We start from the raw sequence: 16,204 nt of genomic DNA, 5'->3' as shown, positions 1-16,204 counted from the left end.
CAGTCCCCTCCTCTTGCCAAACTGCCTCTGTGTTATCCATGGCAGTGTGTATTTCTTTTGCAATTTGCTGTTAAGAGACTGGCTTCATCTTAATCACTAACACTGTGATTTTTTTCCATTGGAAATCCCTTTTCCAAATATTCAGTTAAAACAGTGTGCAATTTAATCATTGAGTCCAGTTTCCTGCTATTGCAGGCAATCCCACTGTAAGTAACCCCAGTCATAGTTCTGTCTAGAAAGCATAGAAGAGTGTAGAGAATGAGAATCCTAGTCCCAGTAACTAACACGGAGCAGGGAAATATCCCATAGCCTGCCCTAGTAAAGTGGCCTGCGTTTTTTCATCAGGAACTCTGAGTCCAACTAGGTGGTTTTTCTCCTGAAAGAGGGAGCACCGACACCATGCCGAAAGTGAGATTGAAGGCACCTGGGAGCTCTCACAGGAAGGTGAGAGGGGGTCTCACAAGAAGTCCATGAGTTCAGGAAGAACAAGGACTCTGTTGGGCAAGTGCCTTTTCAAACAGAGTGAGGAGCAGAGAGGGGCCCTGACTATTTCCTACACAAGACACAATTAGGAGCAAATGCTACACCCTCTACAAGTGTGCAACAGTGCCTGTGTGAAACACAGTACTTTCAGCAGCTCTTACTTTGCACTGCACCTCCATACAGTCCCCTACCGTGGTAATTGGTTATATGCTGCAACCCACCCAATCACTGTGTTGCACCTTTATTGTCTCATGTGGTTATCTTCTTACAGTTTTAGCCTGCAGGAAAGACTCCCATTAACTCACTGGGAGCTGCATAATTTCATATGGATTTCAGGACTAGGCCTGAAGTTTCCTGTTTTGTTTACAACACGGAAGTGCTAGTCAGTAATGCTTAGTCACCCTTTTACTGCTATTATTTTAACCATTAACAGTAACATTTTTAACTTAAAAAAAATACAATATGACCAGCCTATATCATTTATATCTGGGAGTTAGTTCAATCTGACAGCAATAAATGGAGGAATATTGACCTGCAAAGAATGCGAACCAGAACTGCTTCTCGGTCACTTCCCTGTAGTTCCTCTTTTGAGCTTGTCTCTTGCTTAGGCAGTCTAGTTTTTGCAAACTCCCTCTAGAGGCCAGTCTGAGCCATGCAGATTTCTTGGAGAATAAAATCGGTATGTACCTGTACGTGGCTTTAAACAGAATTTAAAAGAATTAGGAAAGGGGGAGGAAATGCACATTACTATATCATCAGCTCAACATCCCTATGTCAATTCCCTGCAATCCAACACCCAATTTCTTAATCAGTGTAAAAAAACAAAACAAAACAAAACCCTCCCAACATCAAATCCATACAAAATATAGAATTAGGGTAGCTCAGCAGAGCAGTAATGGAGGCAGAGCTTTTGACCTGCAGGTCTTTGGGGCCTTGTGTATATTGGCAAAAATGGGACCAGAATTCTGTTTTCTCAGAGGAAGTCTCCCAAGTTCCAAAATCATGAGAATTTTCCCAAGACTCTTTCCAACTTTTGAAGGGGTGTGTGGGTGAAATGCATTCAGGTCTTGTCACAGGTTCCTCTTACACAGGGATAAAAGGCTTCCTCTCTGTGAGAATAGAAGGAGGGCAGACTGGAAGAAAGTAGAGATGATTGGATTAAAAGACCTCTAGGTGGCAGACAAGCTAATACTGAGGGGAGGATTAAAACATTTGTGGCGGGGAAGGATCTCTTTGGAAAGCAAAGGAAAAAGGAGAAGTATCTCTGGAATGGAAGGTAAAAAATGGAAGGCAGCAGAGAGAGAGAACTAGAAGGAAGATGGAGAAAAACAAAACTCAGACATGAACAAAACTGGGACCTTATTTACAGATTTGAATCAAATACTGCTTTCTCAGTTTAGAAGATTTTGGGCTTGATCCTGATTGGTGTACAGCATCTGAATTTCCCACTGATACCAGCAAGAGTCACGGGTACCCAGCACTTCTCAGGATTAGGCTCAACATTTGCATCTCCTTAGTAAAGGCATGCTGTTTGTCTCCAAGGCTATTCTAAATTACATTTGTGGTTGCTTTCCACCAGCTTCTAAAGCTTTTTTATTAGTATATAACTGCATCCATAAACTTTAATGATGGGTTCTCTTTTCTTAGGGTCATCAGTTACTGCAATGGGGATGCACAGAGGCTCTTGTGCTCTGAAGTTAAGTGCTGCTGACTGCAGACTGATGGGTTTCCATTGTATTCCTTATTATGCATCACTTCAAGTTCTCTTTTAATGGTGAGCATATAACAGCTACTCAAGTCATTGCCAACTGCCTGTGACATTCTGGATGTAGCCTCTGTCCCTCTTGGTATTTTCTCAAAAAACACAAGGGCAAATACCAAATTAAACTCAATTGGCTTTGAATAAAATGGCTTAGAACATTTCTTCCCAATGTTCTCTCTGCATCCCTTCCTCTGGATGGTTGAGTAAATCATCAATTAATTCTCTATCTGGCCCCCATTTGTATGCATAAAATAACATGCCCAAATACTTGTACCTGCACTTTTTTGGTGAAAATGTCATCTAAAAATTATAACATTCAAGTGGGTCCTTTCAATAGTTTAGAGCCTCCGCGCACATCCAATGTGCATCTGCGGGTGCAAATGCTAACATCAGCCCCATCGTATCTTGTCAGTATGACTGCTAATGCTTGTGCATGTGGGCTGGAAATGAACTATCCAAAGGATGCATGCCCATGTTAGCTCACATGCAGATGTTGCAAGTGCAAACTGGATACAAGTACATATAGTACATATGTATAACTTTGCATGCAAATAAGTGGAAGCTGCTCATTGATAAGCCTATGTACAGCGTTAGGAAGAGGCAATCATATCATTAAGCCCTGCTCCTGAAGATCATATTCAGGCAAAACACTTCCCTTAATTTCAGTAGGAGTTTGTCTAACAAGGACTGAGAGGTTGAGCCTGGGTTTGTTCTGCAAGCAGCCTGTCCGTGATGGTTTTAGCTGTGCACTTTGTCTCTTCTCTAAGGGGCTATTCAAATATTGTGTTGAAGTAGTTGTGACAGAGTCCCCCAGGAATAGTGCTCTGCAACCACAGCCAGTCAGGACTCTAGTGCTTCAGAGTCTGCCCCCTTGGGTCTCCACACACCAGTGCAGCCGCCTCCTGAATCTGGCCTCAGAGGGTTCAGCAGCCCTGCTTCGGCTGAACTCCCCATGTGGGACCCCCTCAATGGGACTCTGGGGAGCCCTTCCACCCCCCCAAAGGGCCATGCACCCCATCTTGAGTCAGAAGTGATTCACAGCCAGCATTGACGTCAAAAGGGTTTATTAGTTCTCAGGATCACAGCATAGAAAGACTTTGTTAGCAGCTTCATTAGAAGTTACAGCAGTGACTGTGGAGTCTCGGAGCCACGCTCTCGGGCGCTACTCCCCTTAACTCCTCACGGGGGACTGCCCTTTCTCCCAGCCACCAGACAGACAGTCTCCTCTTGCCCCTCCCCAATCCTTTGTCTCTTTCCTGGGCAAGATGTTACAACCTGCGGTAGCTGGTTTGACCCAGGAGGGCATTGTCTGTCTACATGTCTGTCAATTGTCTGTCAATGTCATGCCATTGTCTGTCTACATGTGGCTGGGGAAGGCCCATCCGCCCTCTAGTGGTCTCTGCAATGATCACACACGGGGTCCCATCACCAAAATACACGAGTAACATATGGGGGAAACTGAAGCATGCACACAGCACTCAGAGAAAACATTAGAGGCATCTCCATTTCATCACAGTAGTTAAGAATATAGCATCAATAATCCATTCTGTACTATTTGATTATTTTGGAACACCATTTCTAAACCACAAAGATGCACGTTCAATTACATGCCAATATATCCTTATTTTATATATTCTCTTATTGATGAGAGGTATGGAGAGAGATTTTGTGGGACAATAAATAGCTATTTTAAATCTTTTATTTCACTGCTGTGTTGTCAACTTTAAGGTTACTCAGTTGCTTGATTTTAGTACATTCATAATAGAAAGAGAACTGTCAGTTATACTGCATTGTAGTAGGCTTGTATGTCTGTCTCTCCAATGGCTGTGCATGAGATGAGTTCATTTTGAATGAAAGAGCATTTCTGAAGTTATTTAGCTTCATCTTTTAGCAACCAGTTACAAAATCTAACTCAGTTTTTTCTGGATGATTCATATCTTCAGAACAGTACTAAGTACAACTAATTAATTATGAATTAGTTACAAATTTAGCTCCTTTTATATTTAGCAAATCATTTGGGAACCAATCTTTTTCTTCTAATTGTTGTTTATTTGTAAGCATTTATTGAAAAAATTGGACAAATATCAATTTGAGGAAAAAAATTTACAAGCTTTAGAAATTTCTTTGCAAATTCCTACATTGTGTACAACTATGATGATCTTAACATGATGAAAGTTATGCTTTAGCTAAAACACAAATTATGCTTTAATCAAACAAGCTCAATCCAAGAGTAACCAGATTAAATTTAATGGCCTGTGTTATACAGGAAGTCAGACTAGATGATTTAGTAGTCCCTTCTAGTCTTAAACTCTATGAACTTTGTTTACATGGTTAATTTGTAGTTGGTCACCTACTATAACTCATTTGATATCATTTCTGGTCCCCAGTTGGATGACTTAAACATTACAAGACTATAAGTAACAAGATACACCACCTTGGGCTTCACAAACACTTTTTCTTATATCTAGAAGTTGACCAAAATCTTCACTACTATCAACTAATACAACCCCCTCATACCACAGTGAATTTAACTCAGCATATTTATTAATGAAAATTCTCATGAATCCAGATTTTAATATTCCACCATCTTTAATTGCAGTGTTTCTTTTATCTGCCTAAAGATGAAGATTTAATAAGGTAAAGAACTCTTTTAGTGCTGCTTATTTTAAGTAACTTACTTGGGCCTAGGCTTTTGGGGCCTACAGAAAACTGAATAAACCAAAATGTATTACTGTTTGTATTTGCAATTTTGTTGTGTCTTGTGGTGGGACTATGATCAGGGAAAAAACATTCATTACATAAAACACCTTGAAATCTGTTTTTTTCTGATGATTTTGTTATTTGGGAACTGAAAGCCATTAGAAGCCAGGCAGTTTAGTTTGGCCCCATAAACAGGTTTATAGTAACTTGTAGTTGGAAGGTGTGGCCTCCGTCGGAGATTGAACCCAGGAAAGCAACACCTGACCGGAAGCAGGTAGGCGGGGCTAGGCCTACAAAACCCAGGCCTTTCCACTCAGTCAGAGCCCAGTGGCTGAGGGAGGATGCCTCTCCCTTGGTGCTCGAGCCTATGGCCGCAGCCGACCGCTACCCAGAGGAGAGGCTGCCAGATCTACCCATGGCATGGGGCCCTGAGGACCTGGAGGAGCTGTCTGAACCGGATGGGCTGAAGGAGACCCCTGGATCCTACAATCCGGAGGAGGGGCTGCCAGAGTTGCCTACTGCCTGGGGCCCTGAGAACCTGGAGGAGCTGCCAGAACTACCAGCCCCTGGGGAGCCAGAACGGACCCACGGACCCTGGGACCTAGAGGAACTGCCCTCCGCAAAGGACCCCGAACTGCTCCCAGACCTGCCGTCAAGCAATGAGGAAGCGGGGTACAGCAGAGGAGACCAGGTACTCTAGGGAGAGGGTGGGAGGAAGAAGCCCAGGGAAGCCGACTACAGTCCAGCTGAGCTTACACTCGCTGTGAGTCAGCATGTTTCGGCCGGAGCCCCCCTGACCCAGTGACAGGACACCCCGTCACTGACAGGGCCCTGGGCTGGGACGCAGTGGAGACGGGTGGGCCTGCATCCCCTTCCTACCCTGACCTAGGGGTGCACACTCATTAAAGGCCAGACCCTGTCCCTTACTGCTGGCCCCACCCCGCCAAAGGGCCGAGCCATAAACTGCTACACGCCCTGCTAAGGGCTAGAGACTGCGACCATTTCCTCACCCTCCCAGGTGAGAGACTGCTTACTCGCCCTGCCAGGGGCTCGAGACTGTTTGTCTGCCTGCCCTATAGCAGAACCAGGCCATAGACTGCTACGCGCCCTGCCAAGGGCTCGAGGCTGTGTTCCCCCAGTGCCGGCCTGCCCTGCCAGAGGGCTAACCTGGACACTATTGCCTCACCCCGCTAAAGGCTGATTCCCGCTGCCGGCCCGTCCCTGGCTGAGGGCTGGGCCATAGCATGTTCACCTGCCCCGTGAGGGCAGGAAACGGTTACCCCCTACTAAGGGCCGGAGGCGGCCCCTTTAAGTGGGACTCTCCGAAGGACATAGGTGCCGGGAGGTGTGGCCTCCCTCAGAGACTGACACAGAGGGACGGCCACCAGCACTGCCCCCTACAGGGGATCCTCTACATACCTGAAATAAATAAATACAGATACTACATCCCTGCAAGGTACCTCCTGTGTCCCTGCAGACTAAGGTGAAATGACTATGTGACATTTTACGTACAGTACACATCCTGACAGATGGGCACAAAAAAGAATCCTGAATCTGTATTTTCCTCGTTCTCCTGTCCTGACCAACAATCTGGGATGGAGGGCTGAAACAAGAGTTCTAGTCCAGGATCCAAACTTCCCTATTAGGGCCTCCGTTTCTAAAAGGCTGAATTTGGAATGCTTAACCGAAATATGCCCAACTTCAGAAATCTGGGTTGGAACCCTGAACTGAATGTTGTGGCTCATGCCTGACAGCAAACTTATCTGATCTGTTTATTCTTTTTTAAAAAATAAGCAAAAGGGATTGACAACTGTGTAGATGCAAATTCTCTGTTTATCCTCAGACTTGATACAGAACAGGCAGCAGTAATATAAGCTTCCCTTGGAGTACACCGGTGCTTCTGGATCTCATCGGCATTTGGGGACAGTCGACCATGCAGTCCCAGCTCTGTGCCGAAGGAACTTTGATACCTATGACCAGATTTCTTGTGCCATGGTGAAAAAGAGCAATGAACGGGACACGCAGTGCCGAGTGAAAATCAAGGAGATGCAGCAGAACTACCAAAAGGCCTGGGAGGCAAACAGTGGCTCTGGTGCACAGCCAACCCCCTGCTGCTTCTATAAGGAGCTAGAAGCCATCCTCAGCGGTGACCCCACCTCCAACCCGGGGACACCCGTGGATACCTTCTCGTGTCTGGGAGCAACGGACACCAGACTCAACCCCGACAAAGAAGTCGTTGATGAGGAGGTTGAGTTGGATGAGAAACTGGAGCTGGGGACTGGGTCATTTGGTGAAATGTGGAGTCAGGATCTCTTTGTGATCTGGAGAGTTCCAGCCAGTCCCACCCCTGCAGCTCTGGCATGCAGGATACAGGAGAGGAGAGCTCTAGTAAGTGTTTCTCAGCACGGATGCTGCTTGTTTATAGGAGGCATAGGTGTCCTTTTCTTTGCTAAATGATAGAGGTAGTTGAAGGGATAGAAATGCACAAGATTAGCTGTATTTCCATGTGCTTCCCATTCCCCTGAGCAGCTAGAGAACGCAGCTGAGAAGCATGTTAATGCACATTGAGATTTCACAGGCATCCTCCACTGAGATCTCCAGGAAACTTTCTTGGAGGTACTCGCCAATCCTCTCCCTCAGATTCCTCAACAGAGTGGTTTGTTTCTTCCCCCGTTGTAGGACACTTTCCCATACCAATCAGCAATCACTTGTGAAGGTACCAAAGCGGTGCAAAGGCGAGCAGCATAGGGACTCGGCTTGAAGCTGCTTGCATGGATGAGATGCATCCTAGAATCCCTGTTTACTCTCAGGAGCAAGATATCGGCTTCTATGGCCCCCACCTGTGGAAAATGGTGGCACAGTTTGAAATTTTGTTCCTGTGTACCTGCATTTATGCCCCAAGCAACCACCCACCCAGAACCCAAACCTCTTCTCCAGTACAATGGCCCACACTCCCTCCCCCCCACTAGCAAAACTCACCATGCCCAGGCTGATCACTGAGCTGCGCTTCTCTCAGGGGACTGTGAGAAAGAGGTGTGTTTAACAGTAACGCATCTATAGTGTTAAGGCATCCACAATAATGCTTCTGTTCATTGTTTATTGTGCTTCTACAGATGTGGCCTCCACAGCAAAACCCCACACACCTGCGGAGCACCTCTGGCTGATAAGGAAGTGACCTTGGAGAAGCAAAGAGGAGATGTTCCAAGAACTCCTCCAGTCCTCTAAGGTGGCGAAAAAAGGGCCTGGAGACAATCTGTCTGAAAATCAGAAAATTGATAGACAGGAAAGGAGGGAAAACCATGACCTAGTGTTAACAGGTCATGAGCGCATGACCAAAGCCATGAAGGAGCAGACAGAGTTGCTAAAGACAATCATGACACTGCACACAGAGTTCATGCGTGCTCACCCCCCCTTGCAGCCATTACAGAACTGCTTTCCATGCCCTCCCCACATTCCTACTAAACCCCAGCCCATCTCATTAGCCCTTTCACTCCACACCTTCAGAGAGCTATGAGAGTGACATCTGGACTTACACCCAGTTGTCATAGCTCACACTGCTCCTTCCTGCTTTCTCACCTCCAGCCCGGTGTTTTGTTTGTGTTGTCAACTTTCTTCGTTTAATAAAGACAAGCTGTGAGAACAATAAACACTCTTTATTTCTGTGTTGCCTATGGTACTTTCACCTGTTACTGATACACAGATCAAGCTAGATAGCAGTCATAGTCTGGCACAGCGCTGCTCACAAAAACACCTAATTGGTTCTTATTCTCAAAATGGGCCCGCAATGCCTCCCTAATCTGAACGGTCCCCCGTTGTACCCTTTTAATACCCCTAACATCTGGCTGTTCATATTTAGATGCAAGGTGATCCACCTCTGTGGTCCACCCAGGGGCAAACATTTTGCCCTTAGTGTCACGTAAATTATGGAGCACACAGCAGGCGCCAATAACCATGGGAATATATTCCTCATTTAGGTCTAACCTGTCATAAAGGCACCTCCAGTGAGCCTTTAATCTGCCAAACACATATTCAACTGTCACTTGGCACCTGTTATTGAAGTGCTCCTTGCTGCTATCTAGGTTGCCTGTATAAAGCGTCGTGAGTCATGGCAGTAAGGGGTAGGCTGGTTCTCCCAGGATCACTATGGGCATCTCAACATCCCCCACGGGAATCTTTTGGCCTGGAAAGAAAGTCCCTGCATGTAGCTTCCTGTACAGGCCAGTGTTCCTGAAGATGCGTGTGTCATGCACCTTCCCTGACCAAACTGCGTTTATGTCAGTGAAACGCCCATAGTGATCCACAAGAGCCTGCAGTACCATAGAGAAATACCCCTTTCTATTGTTTCTCCATCACAAGATGGTCTGGAGCCAAAATTGGGATATGCGTGCCATCTATTGCCCTGCCACCATTAGGGAACCCCATCGCTGCAAAGCCATCCACTATTTCACAAACATTCTCCAGATTCTCAGTTCTTTGCAGCAGAATGCAATCGATGGCCCTGCACGCTTGCGATAACACAGCTCCAACGGTGGACTGGCTGACTTCAAACTGATTAGTGACTGACTGGTAGCAGTCTGGAGTTGTGAACTTCCACACAGGGATCGCCATGCGTTTTTCCACCAAGAAGGCAGCTCTCAGTCATGTGTCCTTCCGCCGCAGGACAGGGGTGAGCGCTGCAGAGTTCCATGAAAATAGCTTTGCATATTCAGAAGTTCTGCAGCCACGGCTTATCATCCCAGACTTGCATAATGATGCAATCCCACCACTGAGTTCTCATTTCATGCACCCAAAAGTGGCGGTGCACTGTGTGCAGATGCTCCATGAATGCAACCAGTAATCCGGTGCTGTTTGTTTGCATGGCACACAGCAGGTCAGGTGCCTCGGATTCTTGTTCCAATTGGGAGCTCATGGTATACTGCACGACCAGCCATGATGTGTTCAGAACATTTGACAGCAACAGTGCAAGATCCATCCTTTCAGCCAGAGCTAGCAGGTGCTCAGGAAACGGAGGGCTGTTGAAAAATGCAGCGAAACGCAGTTGGGAACACAAGGAAATCAATGCATCATGGGACGTTGAGCCTGCACCCGATGCACTGCAATCTTCTCTGCCTTCCCAGAACTCCTAGCTGCAGAAGGTTGCTGCAATTTATGAGTCATGGGTGGCAATTTTATTTTGGTGGGAATGTAATCAAAGTCTTGCGGGGGAGAAATCAGACGTGATTGCTTCCTGGGGAATACGGGGGGGAGTGGGGTGAGGGAAAGGGGTTTGGAGCTGCAGCAAGGGGAAAGGGCTTATGGGGAGAAGGATAAAATGGTATAGGTTGTAGGGGAGGGGAGAGAGGTTGGTGGCTCATGTGAGAGATGCTTGGGGGTTAGGGGAAGTGGAGGGTGGGACACTGGGCAGGGCAATGTGTGGGTGAGAGGCATTGGGAGAGAAGAGGGATAGGTATCTATCAGCCCTACATTCTCCCTTCACATGTGCTCAGATCTGGGGGGCTCTTGAGATTTATGAGTTCCCCTCCCTGCTACCCTAATATTATAGTGGTGCCACCCCACTATATCTAAGGTTGCATCACAATGTCTATTTAAAGATCAACCTTTCTGAGTCCTCTAAAATCAACATACTTAATTGGCTCCTTGAAATTAGCTATGCCTTGTAGAAGTGCAGAGTAGGGTAAGTGACCCAAATTTCAGATCATTTGGGCAAGGGATTCCGGAGATATAAGCCCTGAAAAAAATAGCCATTTTCAAAAAGTTTCTAGGTGGTTTTGTTCGGGATTTTTTTGTTTGTTTGCTTTTTTTTTGTCCAGAGCAAGAGATCAAACTATTGCTGTGATGTAGGTCAAAATGATCTTATTTGGTCAATTTTTACCCAAGGCTGTGCATGGCATCCATTAAATCTTTGGAGGATCCAAAGTGTGAACGGTATTTAAGAAAATGTTCACTTTACTTGTGTAGATGTGCAGTCTGGATGGATTATGATGCGCGTGTGCCAATAAAGAAAAACTGTGAGTCACTTCATGTTAGCCTGGGTATTTGAGTTAACGCACGAATGCCATTGCTCCTAGCGAAGACCCTGGCATTGATGCTTCTAGTCTGAATCTTTGTACACCTGTGCAATAAAGATTTAATCTCTCATTTTGCTTGCTACAAGTTGCCTCTAAAATAACCTGTTTTTTATGGGGAGGTTTTCTGTGAACGCAGCAGAACAGCTATCAGCCGGTCTAAGCAAAATTTTTGTTATATCAGGTGGAGAAAAGACAGACACAGAGGACTTTGTGTGTGTTGGGTAGGGAGAATAGAGGGGACAGGGAAAGGGATGGGGCCTACAGCGGGGATGAGAAATGAGGACTGGTGGTAGGCAATCCTTGAATTGGTTGTTTGAGAAAATGTTTGGTGCTAAAAGTGTAGCGTTCCTCTGAGTGTAAGAACAGACGTATTTACATGGCTGGAATTGAACTAGTACAAGTTTGGGTCACTAGGGAAATTAAAGGTCCAATGTTGTCTCTTATTGCTTAAACATAGGAAAGACCACATTTTTGACAAAAGAAAATAATCAGAGTTCGCAAACAAAATTATCATAGATTTATCACAAAATTAAGCATTATAGCTAAACTTATTTGTTTAATGGAGAGGACATAGTTTAGATTTGTTTGAGTATTAAACAGGCACTCAATGTTTTTAAAACATATATGCAGTGTTACAAAATTCATAATGAACACCTATCATGGGGGCATCAATAGCAACCTCCTAGTTAAGGCTGAATTGAAAATGTTATGGATGCAGAAAGTTGTACCGGTTTAACTTAAGATGTGGTTTTAAACCAATATATATTAACAGGTGCTAAAGGCTGGGTGGATGTTCTTAGTTCCATCTAACTTAGTTCAGTTAGGAACAGGATTAAACTAAAATCAAAATAAGAGTGTCTACCCAGCACTTTTGCACCCATTTAACTATATTGGTTTAAAATAACACCTTTAGTAAGGCCAGTGCAAATCTGTGTGTAGACAAGCCCTTAGTGTCATAATCATCCCTGAAATTTAATAGAATTAGCCCTTGTTTACACTAGCACTTATGCCGGCAAAACTTTTGTCACTCAGGGTGGGAAAAAACACCCCCCTGAGTGACATAAATTTTGCCAGCATAAGCGTTCGTATGGACACCGCTATGTTGGTGGGAGATGCTCTCCAACGACATAGCTACTGCCGATCACTTTGGTGGTTTTATTATGTCGATGGAAGAGTTCTCTCCCACTGACATAATGTGGCTACACAAGATTTTTAAAAATGAATTTTTTAAAAAAGCTATTTAATAAACTTCAAAGTTTTCATGAAAATCAAAACTAGACCCTGAATTTTCTGTATTAAACCTAAGATATCCATCCCCTGAGAACAGAGAAAAGCAGCAGCTCTGGCTTTCTTCAAGACAAGTTGCCATTGTTCCAATGGTTCTGAGTCAGAGATTTACCTTATAACTATTTTTGATATAATCTATATCAAACAGTCAAAGGCAGATGTAATTGAATTGTACATGACGTTTAACTGATGTTGATATATTATGTTGTCTACCCAATTTACTGTTTTCACTGTGAAAAGGATACTTTCACAAAAGAGCATACATAAGTGGAATTAAAAACAAATGTCAGAAATGATATAAGTAAGTATTTTTAATAGACGAGACTGTAATCCAATAGGAATTGTAACTGCACTTGAATTTAAAAGTTTTGGGCTATTCCAGATACAAACAGAATCATGAAGTGAAAAGGATTCAGCAAAATGACCTTTACTTGTTTCCTTAAAAATGTCTTATACTGTCATCCAGTTATTTCTATGAATTTCTCAACTGCACACACAATTTGAGATGTTATGACTTAGTTATGCTCTTTTTCCAATAAATTCAATTTAAGCCTTGTTGTCCACTGTCTAGAAACATTGTTTTTCTGCACTACTGACTGAATCATTCATGTATCATAATTAAAATATCTGGAGAATTATACACACCATGAGAAATGGTTGAAGAAAAATAAACTTATCTAGTAGAAACAAGTCCACTTGTATTCTTGACTTTGTTTTCTTGAACTATCTTAGTGGTGGGTGCCTTTATGTGAACTAACCCCCCCAAAAAAAAAAAAAGTTTCAACACAAATTTTCACACTCTAAATGAATCTAGTCAGTTGCTGGTTTCTAGCCAATTTCACATTAGACATTAAACTTCTCACTTTTTAGGTGAAGTCTTTGAAGCAGATCTGCTGTTCACTGTTGCCAACTCTCAGGGTATTTGGTGTTTTTCTTAAGGCCCCAGCTACCAGAATCAGTTTATTACTTGAGAATCTCAGCTTTCATTAAAAAAGGAGTTTCTAGTCCTCAAGCCTCTGGAAAAAAACTTGAAAATCTGAACCCTAAATGCTCCAGTACCAGAAACCAAATAAAAAGACCACAGTATTTCATGTATCACATGGATAATAAAACAAGAAGTCTCAGTGTGTCTAAAATTAAATTGGCTCCTTATTAAGAGAACTATTCAAAAGTACTGCATCTGCCAGCTAGCATTCTAGCCGTGTGCACACAGACTGACTTCCTTGGGCCTCCTCCAAATTCTTCCTTCCCACAACCTGTGCTACTACACTCTTCTCTTTCTGTCACACACACAGTCCTCTGCTGGGACAGTGTCAGCAGTACCAAACGGGAGTGGATCTTGGAGTTAAGATTGAGTTGAATGGTACAGTTCATTCCTCTGAGTGGTATTGTTTCAGGCTGTCTGCAGGCTGTCTGTCGGCAGGCATTGTTGCATCAATTATCTGGGGCTCATGTCTCCAAGCTTCTCTTCATTACAATTAGGGCAGGAAACATTGTTTTTAAAATGAAAGGTGCAATTCTGATGTAATCCCATGACACCAAGAGCTGGGACCCTAATCATGAGCTGATAGTGCAACACCTTAACCTAGCACTGGGTAGAATTATGTGAAACCTGTCAGTTTCCCATACACTTCAGGAAACCTTTCCAGTGAGTTTGGGTTGCAAGGATTCCTGATCCTTTTCCTTTGCTTTGTATTTTGGCACCCACTGCACAACTCATACTGGTGAGTTTCATCACATCTATCACAAAATCAACAAATTATGACGGGTTTCTTTGAGGCTGGCAATTTTTGTCCTTTTTCTAACAAAATCCTAACACTGCCGACACACTCGAGTGAATATTTCACAGAATCTCCATTTTGCCCTAACTGAAACTCATTCAAGGAAAGATTTAGGCAAACTTTTCAACAAATTTCAGTGCATTTTGGGTTCATAATGAAATCTGAAACCAGATGAACTTCACCTGATATGGAGTTTCACTGGAATTGTATACTTTGTACATCTCTAGTAGAAAGGTACTTTTAAGGGCTTCTATTTTCAGATTTGATTCATATTTGTGTCCAAAACATATAGAGGGGAGACAATTATTCACATTTAGAGTTTCCGTATTCTGACCAATATATAAAGCAAATTGTGGGCCAAATACTGTCCTCACTGACAACCTGTGAAATCCCACTGACTGTATGGGATTTAAGTGAGGGCAAAATTTGATCCCCTGTTCTATGTATCATATTGGTGCAAAGTCTTGAAGTAGCTGTTTGAAGTTCAAACTGATATGAAGATAGATCCTGGATGCGAAAGAAATAAATTATTCTCTCTTATTTTACATTAAAAAGTCTAGTGGCATTTTCTATAGGAGCCAAAAATAAAAGGAACAGCAGAAACACATTGAGTAGACTGAGAATAAGAGGAAACAAGATTTAGAAATCAAGCAAAAAGTTGTTCTTCACACACTGACCGCTAAAAATATAGATGGAAGGCAGTGATCCTACACAACGAGAGGGTGTGACTAATTTTTTTTTTTACACTTTCATTTACTTCTGGCTCACAAAGTTGCTGTCTCATTTTCTATTGTTAATTTTATACCAGAAATTACTAATCTTGAAAGTGGAGGCTTGAGAATATTGTTTGTTCTACAAAGAGATCAAGTCCACATAGAATCATAGAATCATAGAATATTAGAGTTGGAAGGGACCTCAGGAGGTCATCTAGTCCAACCCCCTGCTCAAAGCAGGACTAACCTCTGCTATATCATCCCAACCAGGGCTTGGTCAAGCCGCAGCTTAAAAACCTCTAAGGATGGAGATTCCACCACCTCCCTAGGTAACCCATTCCAGTGCTTCACCACCCTCCTAGTAAAAACTTTTTCCTAATGTCCAACCTAGACCTCCCTCCCTGCAACTTGAGACCGTTGCTCCTTGTTCTGTCATCTGCCACCACCGAGAACAGCCTAGCCCCATCCTCCCTAGAACCCCCTTTCAGGTAGTTAAAGGCCGCTATCAAATCCCCCTCACTCTTCTCTTTTGCAGACTAAACAAGCCCAGTTCCCTCAGCCTCTCCTCATAAGTCCTGTGCTCCAGCCCCCTAATCATTTTTGTTGCCCTCCGCTGGACTCTCTCCAACTTGTCCACATCCTTTTTGTATTGGGGGGCCCAAAACTGGACACAATATTCTAAATGCGGCCTCACCAATGCCGAATAGAGGGGAATAATCACTTCCCGTGACCTGCTAGCAATGCCCCTCCTAATGCAGCCCAATATGCCATTGGCCTTCTTGACAACCAGGGCACACTGCTGACTCATATCCAGCTTTTTATCCACCGTTACCCCCAGGTCCTTTTCTGCAGAGCTGCTGCCCAGCTCGTCGGTCCCCAGTCTATAGCTGTGCATGGGATTCTTTCTTCCTAAGTGGAGGACTCTGCACTTTTCTTTGTTGAACCTCATTAGATTTCTTTTGGCCCAATCCTCCAGTTTGTTTAGGTCACTCTGTATCCTATCCCTACCTTGCAGGGTATCTACCACTCCCCCCAGCTTAGTGTCGTCTGCAAACTTGCTGAGGGTGCAATCTACCCCATCCTCCAGATCATTAATAAAGATGTTGAACAAAACCGGCCCCAGGACCGACCCCTGGGGAACTCCGCTTGTGACCGGTTGCCAGCTAGACATGGAGCCATTGATCACTACTCGTTGAGCCCTATGCTCTAGCCAGTTCACTATCCATTTTATAGTCCATTCATCCAACCCATACTTCTTTAACTTGCTGATAAGAATACTGTGAGAAACCGTATCAAAAGCTTTGCTAAAGTCAAGGTATATCACATCCACCGCCTTCCCCACATCCACAGAACCAGTCACCTCATCATAGAAAGCAATCAGGTTGGTCAGGCATGACTTTCCCTTGGTGA

This window comes from Emydura macquarii, unplaced genomic scaffold (genome assembly GCF_026122565.2).
Source record: "Emydura macquarii macquarii isolate MOO-44397 ecotype Brisbane River unplaced genomic scaffold, CSIRO-AGI_Emac_v2 contig_3517, whole genome shotgun sequence".
NCBI classification, from domain to species: domain Eukaryota; kingdom Metazoa; phylum Chordata; order Testudines; family Chelidae; genus Emydura; species Emydura macquarii.
This window is presented reverse-complemented; position numbering follows the sequence as displayed.